The sequence below is a fragment of the Populus alba genome, chromosome 18, assembly GCF_005239225.2.
Source record: "Populus alba chromosome 18, ASM523922v2, whole genome shotgun sequence".
NCBI lineage: Eukaryota > Viridiplantae > Streptophyta > Magnoliopsida > Malpighiales > Salicaceae > Populus > Populus alba.
The window spans coordinates 13,322,260-13,333,698 of record NC_133301.1 but is presented as its reverse complement, the minus strand read 5'-3'; the positions used below and the strand labels follow the sequence as shown (position 1 = coordinate 13,333,698).

The window sequence follows — 11,439 nt, the reverse complement described above, 5'->3', positions numbered from 1 at the left end:
GCCTGTTATTCTCAAATTAAAACTTATAGGGATCAATTCATACTTCATATCAAAGAATAAATAGAACATGTGTGTGTCAACATTTCGAGTCTTTTTCAATTAGTTGTGATGATGTGTTTATGTGTTTCTAAGTACCTTTTATATTTATTGATCCTTGCAATCGGTTGCCTCTAATATCTAGATGTTTGAGAGATAAAAGTCCTTTCATGGATGATAAGATGCTATTATTGAAGCTATTGGAGCCCAAATTAAGAACCTCCAATTTGGCAAGTCTTGATAGTCTTTCGAAACCTGCATGCATGCAAGATTTCTAGTTAAAAAGCTAAAAAAATTATTAGATTAATTTAGAGAATAAATCGATTTCAGTTTATATATGTTTATTTTCGTGCTAAAATTACAAAAGATGAAGTCTTTAATGAAGAGGCAAACCTTCATTCGCAACACAGCCAGCTATGCCATTTCCAGTCAAGTTAAGAACATTGAGTTCTTGGAAGGGAAGAAATAGAGATGCATTTAGGTACCAATCTCCCGTAGAACGGTACCAACCTCTTGCGTAGAAAAGACTGATTTCGACGACTCGTCTTGTAGTGGAATTGCTGCAGGTAACTCCTTCCCAGCTGCAACACAGGACATCTTTTCCCCAAGAGAGTAGCTGGGATGAATTGTCATTTGAGTGGTCAATGAAGGAAGTTTTGATCTGCAAAAGAGCAATTCGTTCTTCCTCCAAACACCCTTGCGATAGAAGCATGGCATTAATCATCATTATCACCGCCACTGCTGGCAGAGAGAAGCTGTTGAATCCCATTTGTACCCCTCTGTTTCTGCTTGAAATTAATGTATGAAATACTTGTTAGGAGCGAAAGGCTCTTTATAGGGGAGAGCACCATGCATTGCCGTCCGCGTGTTCATTGAACGGCGGGCCCATCTTTGATCAAGTGGATCTTTTATGGAAGGTGACGTAAGGTTCCTAAGTCCATCAATTTCCATGAAGTTCCAATTTTTGTTTTTGTTTTAGAAGAATGTAAAATTATTACTCTTAAATAAAACTCGTTTAATCTTAAGACTTGCAGAAAACCATCAATATGTTGCAACTCATTTTTAATTTAATTAATTATTATCAAAGAACAAGAAAGTATTTTGATCTTTTCCACAAGAATCTACACAGGCAGTCATCAAACTAACGATGGCCATTATATAGAATTTTTCTTTTCTTTGTTTCTTTGCTGGTCCGGCTAATCGTCACTTGTAAAGTTACATGCAGTTAAAAACTCAGGTGTACTTATGATTCGATTAATCAGGTAAATTTTAGTTTAAATTTGGTCAAAATTTCTTTTGATCTTTTTCTATTTTTTAATTAAAATAATGTTATTTTAAATTTTTTTAAAAAAAAAATATTTGGATTAATTCTCCTGACTTACCCTGAATCTAAACCTTGCTCCATATTAACTCATATTAACTCTCATAATGTATTTAATAACTCTGATATTCTTTAAAAACTTAAAATATTAAATGAGATTATATGAATAGTTTTATATTAAATCTATAACATTATATATTATTTAAGAAATTGTTTGAGGTTGAACTGTCATTTTGTTATTTAAAAAAAATCATTTTTTTACATTTTAGTGAACGAAGTATAAAATATATAACATTATTGGTCTTTAATTTGGAAAATATAGCATTAGATCTAAAAGTTGGTTATGGAAAACTGGGATTTCTCACCAGTCTCTTCGTCATGTTCTAAAATGGTTTAAAAGCCTTGATGAGATTATGTTGGTACAGCCCACCTCCTCATGTTTATATATATATATACTTGGCAGTTTCATTCTATCTCTACGTCAATAGGAGAGTAAGGGGTGTTTGTCACATACATTTTATTAAAATTTAATTCTTTTTTTGTCTTAAATTAGATTTTTTTTAGTTTTTTATATAGTTTTAATATGTTAATGTAAAAAATAAATATTAAAAAATAGAAAAATCATTTTATAAAATCATTTTGACCATTGTTAACATTTTTATTTTCTTCCTTATTTTGGTAGTTCATTGAAATTTCTTGGAGTAATTTAATTAAAGAGAATTATGATTGTTTTTTTTTTATTATTAACGTGGGTGTTCGGGTCAGCTTGCGTATATCTTGATTAATCTAAGGAGTTCTAAAACTAATAATCATGTAAGTTCAGTAATTTTGAGATTTATGAGATTATAATACAATAGATGAAGTTAAGATTGTTTTTAATTTGATCAGAAAGAAAGAAAACTAATTTTATTGTACGTGATCCCCTATGCGGCGTGTGAGCTTGTGTTTGATAACTTATTCGAAAATTAATAAAAAAAAATAAAAAAGCATGATTATGTTTGTGATTTGTCGTCCCATATTTATTAATATGATTGTCGTCCAATTAAAAAAAAACTAAAAGAGATCAGTAAATCACTGTACATTGTTTCTAAAATCACTGTGGATTGCACTGTTTACGTTTAGCATTTATTTTTCGGTGAGTTTTGACCAGTTTTGTTTTGCTGTCTTTTCAATTTTTTGGTTGGACACGTGGCAGCATCTCTGCCATACATCTTTAACAGGCTACAACTTTCATTTCTTTGTTTTTTTTTATGCAAACGCCTCAAACAAAGCAAATAATACATTCACAATTCCAGATCTAAAAGGGCTTAAGAAAACATTGTGGCTGCCTTACTGTGGACTGGAGCAATTCATTTAAAGGTCTGCTTTGGTGTTTTCACAATTCAAGATCTTGGTTTGCATCATTCAGTTCTCACCAGGAGGTCTGCCCAATGCTTGCCCTTCGTTCACTAAAAAAGAATGGAATCCAGATCGGTAAGTGACTTCCATAAGCTTCGTTCACCTGCCGTGTGATTTTTTTCGGTGCCTTATAGAGCTCTGTCCCCTCACGGACAGATTTTATAATTGCATAGCTTTGTCTGATTAGCTTCTCCTTTTTCTTGCTGCTCTGACCCTCATGGACAGATTTTAAATGAATTAAAAAAAAACTAAAAGAGATCAGTAAATCATTGTACATTGTTTCTAAAATCACTGTGGATTGCACTGTTTACGTTTAGCATTTATTTTTCGGTGAGTTTTGACCAGTTTTGTTTTGCTGTCTTTTCAATTTTTTGGTTGGACACGTGGCAGCATCTCTGCCATACATCTTTAACAGGCTACAACTTTCATTTCTTTGTTTTTTTTTTATGCAAACGCCTCAAACAAAGCAAATAATACATTCACAATTCCAGATCTAAAAGGGCTTAAGAAAACATTGTGGCTGCCTTACTGTGGACTGGAGCAATTCATTTAAAGGTCTGCTTTGGTGTTTTCACAATTCAAGATCTTGGTTTGCATCATTCAGTTCTCACCAGGAGGTCTGCCCAATGCTTGCCCTTCGTTCACTAAAAAAGAATGGAATCCAGATCGGTAAGTGACTTCCATAAGCTTCGTTCACCTGCCGTGTGATTTTTTTCGGTGCCTTATAGAGCTCTGTCCCCTCACGGACAGATTTTATAATTGCATAGCTTTGTCTGATTAGCTTCTCCTTTTTCTTGCTGCTCTAACCCTCATGGACAGATTTTAAATGAATTAAAAAAAAACTAAAAGAGATCAGTAAATCATTGTACATTGTTTCTAAAATCACTGTGGATTGCACTGTTTACGTTTAGCATTTATTTTTCGGTGAGTTTTGACCAGTTTTGTTTTGCTGTCTTTTCAATTTTTTGGTTGGACACGTGGCAGCATCTCTGCCATACATCTTTAACAGGCTACAACTTTCATTTCTTTGTTTTTTTTTATGCAAACGCCTCAAACAAAGCAAATAATACATTCACAATTCCAGATCTAAAAGGGCTTAAGAAAACATTGTGGCTGCCTTACTGTGGACTGGAGCAATTCATTTAAAGGTCTGCTTTGGTGTTTTCACAATTCAAGATCTTGGTTTGCATCATTCAGTTCTCACCAGGAGGTCTGCCCAATGCTTGCCCTTCGTTCACTAAAAAAGAATGGAATCCAGATCGGTAAGTGACTTCCATAAGCTTCGTTCACCTGCCGTGTGATTTTTTTCGGTGCCTTATAGAGCTCTGTCCCCTCACGGACAGATTTTATAATTGCATAGCTTTGTCTGATTAGCTTCTCCTTTTTCTTGCTGCTCTGACCCTCATGGACAGATTTTAAATGAAGACCGGGAAATGAAGACTAAACGACGGCTTGGATTTCATGATGGCTTAGGCTAAAAGGGAAAGGGACTTTAGTCTGCAGAGACGTCGCCGCCACCAGAAAATCTGGCTTGATTTTAGGAGTTCTTAAATGCAGCGCCAGAGCAGGTGAGCTTATTTGTGATTAGTAATTTGGTCAGATTTTGTATATAATTGCAGTGATTGACTGACCAGTTTTGGTTTTTTTAAAATTAATTTAATTTTTAGTTTGCTTTTTTACAAAATATCACTTGACAGTGAAGCTTTTTTTATTAGGTGGCTTGGCATGGATTAAAAGGCTCTTTGTGGCTCTTATTTATACATGGCTGGTTTGCTTGCATTTCTTTGTGCTGGTACGTTTTTTTCCCCTAAGAATTAAGGTGTTGACATGCATTTGGATGTCTCAGTTGAGATAGGTGAGAGTGGGTTGGTTCAGCATGCTGATGAAAAGAGAAGAGGAGTATGGTTTTAAGCTGTTTCAGCTGACAAACATTTAATGCACGTCAAGGTTGGCATGTTGCTGCCATTGTGATGTGCAGTGTTTTTCTTAAGCGGGAAATGTGGAGACAAGGTGAGGGGGCTGATTTGTTAGTTTAATTCTGACTTTAGTAGGTGATGGGCTGTCCTGTTTGAATATTTTTAAGAACTCTATTTTATATCTGGTCATTTTTTCTTGAGCGGGAAATGTGGAGACAAGGTGAGGGGGCTGATTTGTTAGTTTAGTTCTGACTTGGGTAGGTGATGGGTTGTCCTGTTGGAATATTTTTTAAGAACTCTATTTCATATCTGGTCATAGCAATCACTTCTGTTTTGTGACATCCAGTTACTTGCTTTTTATCATGTTGGTGGGCATGTATTTTCGTTTTTTCCTGCAAAGATATATAATGCTTTAAGCTTTGCTTTTGGGTGTACTGGCTCCTAACTTTTTCCCCGTGTTCTACTAAGACAAAGGTTAGTTTTTTAAGATTATTCTCTGCTTTTCCTCAGCTTTAGTTTCAAATCAATTTGGGTTGCAAGTTATGAACTTTACTGTGTTTTTAAGATTTGGCTCCTTTTAGTTGTCTTTAATTTTTTTTACTTTTGTTGAACGATTATTTGTAGCATTGTTTGTTGCCTTTTTTGTTATTAGTAATATACCAATCCTTATGCCCCAATAACATTTGACTACAAACATTCAGCAAATCAAAGTTAATAGCATTAGCCCCAAAGACCCTCCAAGCACAAAAATTACCTTAGCCTTCTTCTAGCCCCCAAAGAGTTTCATATAATATGTGTGTTTGGTGGGATATAAATTAGGGGGGTTAAAGAAAAAGAAACAAATATGTTCCCGATAAGAATAAGGTAAAATCATACAACTCATAAAAGCTTTGTTTGCTCTGACACAGATTTTGGGATCTTTCTCTGAACTCTAGACAGTTATAAACAGGGCAAGTTGTTAAGAAATTGAAATCGGCCAGTAGTTAAGCTAAGCATGATTCTATCTGACACCTATTCCAAAGTTTTTATCTTTTTATAGAATTGTTAAAGGAGAAAATGTCTTACTCTGGCGACATGTATCCAAATGTACCCACAAGACGTGTAAGGAGAGATGCACTTCCAGCCTTAGTTAGTTTTGTTAATCCAAAATCTGCAACCTGTACAATAAAGGATTCAGTACAGCTATGTGAAAAAGGCTTAAAATGGGACACCATCATGAGAAAAATATCAATCCAACCTTTCCCCTGAAGTTCTTGCGTATCAGTATGTTTGCTGATTTAATATCACGATGAATATAAACATGGACAATATGCTCATGGATATATTCAAGACCTCTAGCTGAATCAAGGGCAATCTAGAAAAAACAGAGCTTAATCTTCTAGAACATTTAACACTGTTTGGCCATGGCAGCCTACAGAGTTTGACAATTGCGCTGCATGCTTTAGGGAATTTAAAAAAAAATTGCAGCGGAATGGAAAGACCACAGAATTTTCATAGAGTTTCAGCGAAAAACCTCAGTATATCTTCACTACTTTTTTTTTAAACGCCTTTCCGTAACCTGGAGTAGAAGTCTAGCACCTAAAAAACAAAAGATTTTCAATCAACAACACAGGAGATTTAGGGTAAGTGTTTTTTGTTCCATCTGGTTTTGGATTAAAAAATTATGGATTGAGATGAATGAATTTGTTATTTGAGATGAGGCATTAAACAAGTATGTTGTATCACTTTGTGTTCAATTCTCTCTATATGGGCAAGGCAGTGGAAGTATTTTCATAATTATTTTCTTTTGATTTTCATAATCGCATGTTTTTTTTTTTATTGTTGTTATTATCCATCTCTCAAGTTCAAATTTGCTTGGTGACTTTCTATTTTTAACCATTTGTTGCAGGCATGGTATTCCAATTAGTGTTGAGCTATCTTTAGGTTGCAGGGAGTTGTAACACCACCTTTTTCCTCTGTCATTCAAGTTACAGGTGCACCATTATTTTCAGACTTTACCTCTTTTTTTGCTTGCAGCTTTGTTGCTGTATTTTTTCTTTTTCATTTTATGTTTGTTTTTTTACAGATTAATTCTTTTTTTTTTTTTTCAAATATTAGAAATATATTGAAATACTTTGTTGATAAAGTATTAAAAATATATTGCAATAACGGTAAAAAAAACAAGTGCATGTCATGATCATCCATTTTCAAGAATAAAAGATTGTGCCCCATAGGCTGTAAAGCCACATATGCCAAATAAATACATGTTTGTGATTTAAATATTAGTTTGTTCATGCAAAATTAATGTAACCCATCATTATATAAAAACACCAACTCTATACTGGAACCCATCATTATTTAAATATTACTTTGTCCATGCAATTTTTTTATTTTATTTTGGGTCCATGTTTTTTATAGTTAAGAGTTTTTTGCTCTAATCCATGTGGTCTTTTTAATTGGCAAGGGCTGTCATGTGGCATTGTTTTTTTTTTAATTTCAGTAACTACAGTTCCCCTTATTGTTTTCATTTGCTTTTGTAGTTTTGTTTTTTTTTTTTCCATTTCCTGTCAACTTATCTCTATGCCTTTGAATGGGTTCCATGTTTTTTTTTTTTTTTTTTTTTTTTTTTCAGTTTACTAGGTAATGTGTGAGTTGTATTGTGTTCTCTCATTCCTTTCTAACATGATCAGTATAATGCATACATTATCTAATAACATTTTTTCCTGCACTATGTTCAGACAAAGCCTTAGGTAGCTTCATTGGTGTTAAACTTCACGTTGTTCCCTTTTAAAAAAATTGTTATTTGAGATGAGGCATTTGAAGTTGATTGGTGCTTCAGATATGAGAAAAACAATTTGTTTGTGGTTTTTTTCCATCTGGATTTTGGGTGTTAATTTGGTTGATTGGTGGATTTATGCATCTGAAATTGTTTGTTTTGCAGGTTGCTTTATTTTGTGTGGATTTTCTCAGAATCTTTAATCGTGTAGGCTATTGATTTTGCTATCCACTTTCAAGGAATGCTTAACAAGGTATTTTCGTGCCTCTTTTTTTTATTAAACAGTGTTATAGTTCTTAGTTGTTTCATTCTTTCTTACAAGCTATTTTCTACTAAATTTTTTAGAATATCTTTGTTGTTGTTGAAAGAGCTTAAGTTAGGTTAATCAATGCTTATTCTTTTTTTGCATGATAGCTTGAGATCAGGGTGTTGTTTTGCTCTGCTGGAAAATATATGCTTGCTGATATGTGTTTTTTTTTTTTTTTTTTTTTAAAAAGGTTGCTTGAACTCATGCTCTGCGTTTTAATTAATTTCCTCTTTATTTTCTCACCACAACTTTGCGTTTTCTTCTCTATACCCATTTTGATTTACAAATATTTCAAAGGGAATTTTTTATTTGTCTCACAAATTGAAATTGTTCTTGAGTTCTGGCAAGATTTCCCTTGTCATGTTCTTTCAAGCCGCCCCTTTCAACTACACCACAAATCATTCCAAGACCTCACCAATTTTCGTCTGTTTAAAGTAGCATTTGCTTCTTTACTTGCCGTTGTTACTTTGCATATAGTAAAAGCAAAAAAAAGCTAAAAAAAGGAGGCATGGGATTGCCTCTGCACCTAGCCTCTGATCATTTGACATTTTCCTTTTCCTTAATTCTCTACTTGGGGAGAAGAAAACGCAGCTAATTTATAATGTTAATCACAAACCTCAAGCATTCTGGTCCTTCAGTTCGTGCTAAAAGATATGGGTCAAGGCTCCTGAAAATGTTTTATAACATTGTTACTGTTACTATTCTATAAATGTCGGTGTCCAAAAATCACAAATAAATAGAAAAGTGAGCATGGATGTTTTGATTTGACATAACAACTGCAAGTCATGCTAAACAAATATATATTAACTTGCATAACATATAGGAAAACAATCATGTATGCATACTAAATATGTATAGAAATTATATTTAAATAAAGGTAATTTAGGATGCTTATTTATTGAAATTCTTAGAGTATTATCAGTTTAAAATCATCTTGAGATATCTTATTTGCATGCAATTTGTAAGACTTTTTTAAAATTTTCAGAAAAAGATATTAGCTACTAAGTAAATCATGGTTCTGGAAATTCAATGCATTTGAAACTTGAAATGTTTGCTTTCATTGTTTTGGTATAAATTAACTACAATTTTCAAAACTGAATTCCATGTAAAGCTGGAGAATTAAGATTTTTTTTTTCTTGATTAGGTTAGTGCCCACGTAGAGGAATTGCTTGAGTCGTTGACTGACCTCTTCTCGGTCCAAATACATAATAATGAACCTATCTAGACTGTAGTTATTAATTAGTACTATCTTTTTTTTTATTAAGCATTAAACAAGTATGTTGTATCACTTTGTGTTCAATTCTCTCTATGTGAGCAAGGCAGTGGAAGTAGGGAACAACTTTGTTGTTCACCAAGCTGATCAAGTCATGGCTGAAAAAGCCAAAACCTTGCAAGATCGCATTGTAATCTCTCTTAACATTGATTTTTAATTGTAATTAGGGTTTTTGACTTGGCTGGATACATTTGATTCTATCATAATTTTTTTAATTAGTTTATTTGTTCCGTAAAATGAATGGATTAGTTGTTTAATTTTCAATTGGTCTTGATGCTTTATTCCTTAATTTCTCCCCCCCCCCCGATTTCGTGTGCAGTCAAGAGAACTAGCTTTGCTTGCAATTTCAGTTCTCGCTGTCATTTTCTTAGACAATTTGTGTTACCAAAAAGCTTTGGTTGAGACAAGCAACTACTTAACTACACCATCTTCACTTTTGTTTTATCTGCTTTGAATAATTTTGTCACTCAAAGGAAGGCTGCTTGAATTTTAATAACTTGAGTTTGGGGTGTTGTTTTGCTTTGCTGGAAAATATATGATTGATGATGTGTATTTTTTAAAAAGGTGTTGCTTGAACTCATGCTTAGTAATATGTGTTTTTTTAAAAAAATAATTGAACTCGTGTTAATGGTTATTTAAAGAGATACATTCTGAAATGAAAGATACTTAAAAATAAAAAATAATAATATGTTGAAGATTTTTCCGTTTAGGTGTTAATTGTGTTATGTTAACTCATGAAATAATTTAGGCAATCAATGTTATTGCTTCTATGCTTCAAAACGAAGAATTAAATTGTTTTTTGGTTTGGCATGGTAATTTAAGGTGTTGTATGTTGAATTAAGAATTTTTAAATATTACTTTGTCCATGCAATTTTTTATATATATATTTTGGGTCCATGTTTTTTATAGTTGAGAGTTTTTTGCTCTAATCCATGTGGTCTTTTTAATTGGCAAGGGCTGTCATGTGGCATTGTTTTTTTTTTTTTTTTTCATTTCAGTAACTACAGCTCCCCTTATTGTTTTCATTTGCTTATGTGGTTTTGTTTGTTTTTTTTTTTCCTTTTCCTGACATTTTATATGTATGCCTTTGAAGGGTTCCATATTTTTTTTTTCCAGTTTACTAGGTAATGTGTGAGTTGTATTGTGTTCTCTCATTCCTTTGTAACATGATCAACATAATGCATACATTATCTAATAACATTTTTTTCCTGCACTATGTTCACACAAAGCCTTGGGTTGCTTCATTGTTGTTAAGCTTCACGTTGTTTTGTTCCCTTTTAAAAAAATTGTTATTTGAGATGAGGCATTTGAAGTTGATTGGTGCTTCAGATATGAGAAAAACAATTTGTCTGTGGTTTTTTTCCATCTTGATTTTGGGTGCTAATTGGGCTGATTGGTGGATTTATGCATCTGAAAATGTTTGTTTTACAGGTTGCTTTATTTTGTGTGGATCTTCTCATAATGTTTAATCGTGTAGGCTATTGATTTTGCTATCCACTTTCAAGGAATGTTTGACAAGGTATTTTCATGCCTCTTTTTTTAATTAAACAGTGTTCTGGTTCTCAGTTGTTTCATTCTTTCTTACAAGCTATTTTCTATTAAATTTTTTAGAATATGTTTGTTGTTGTTGAAAGAGCTTAAGTTAAGTTAATCAATGCTTATTCTTTTGTTTGCATGATAGCTTGAGATTAGGGTGTTGTTTTGCTCTGCTGGAAAATATATGCTTGCTGATATGTGTGTTTTTTTTTTTTAAAAGGTCTTGCTTGAACTCATGCTTAGTGATACGTGTTTAAAAAAAGAGCTGATTGAACTCATGTTAGAGGTTATTTAAAGAAATGCATTTCCCGATGAAATGAATTTAGGCAATTAAGCTTCAAAATAAAAAAATTGATGAATTTATGTTGTATGTTGAAGATTTTTTTATTTGGGTGTTAATTTCTAGGTTAACCGAAGACCTGAAATTGCAATTTAGGCAATCATGTTATTACTTTTTATGCATTCAAAACGAAGAATTAAATTGTTTTTTTGGTTTTTTGACTTCATGGTTAATTTAAGGTGTTTGTATGTTGAATTAAGAATTTTTGTGTGTTTTCTTTATATTTCGTTGGCCTATGAATTAAATTATATATAGTTAGCAATTAAATTACGACTTTAAATTAATCAGTGTGTAGAAATTTCTGCCTGAAATGGTTTAAAAACTTTATGCTTAACCATTATTGTTTTGTTTGGTTCTTTATTTTCTCTCCACGAAATATACATTGCTCATTTCAAGACCTTTCCATTCAATTACATATGGTTGCTGGCTACTTTTGTTTTCCAACGAAACTTGCAGAGAGAAAATTCTCTTTTTGAAATTATGTTGTTAATTGCCATGCGTTTAATTAATTTTACTTGCATGTAATTGGTGGCTAAATTATCGTTTTGAATTTAATT

At 32.6% G+C, this 11,439-nt stretch overlaps 1 long non-coding RNA gene across 1 annotated transcript; it reads left to right on the top strand.

Annotated features, from left to right (window-relative positions):
• The first annotated feature begins 3,839 nt into the window (after positions 1-3,839).
• Positions 3,840-10,525, top strand: LOC140954263 (uncharacterized). Its single transcript, XR_012168679.1, has 5 exons — positions 3,840-4,017; positions 4,168-4,323; positions 4,471-6,644; positions 7,592-7,679; positions 10,438-10,525. It is a non-coding gene; the product is annotated as an uncharacterized lncRNA (long non-coding RNA).
• The last annotated feature ends 914 nt before the right edge of the window (positions 10,526-11,439 follow it).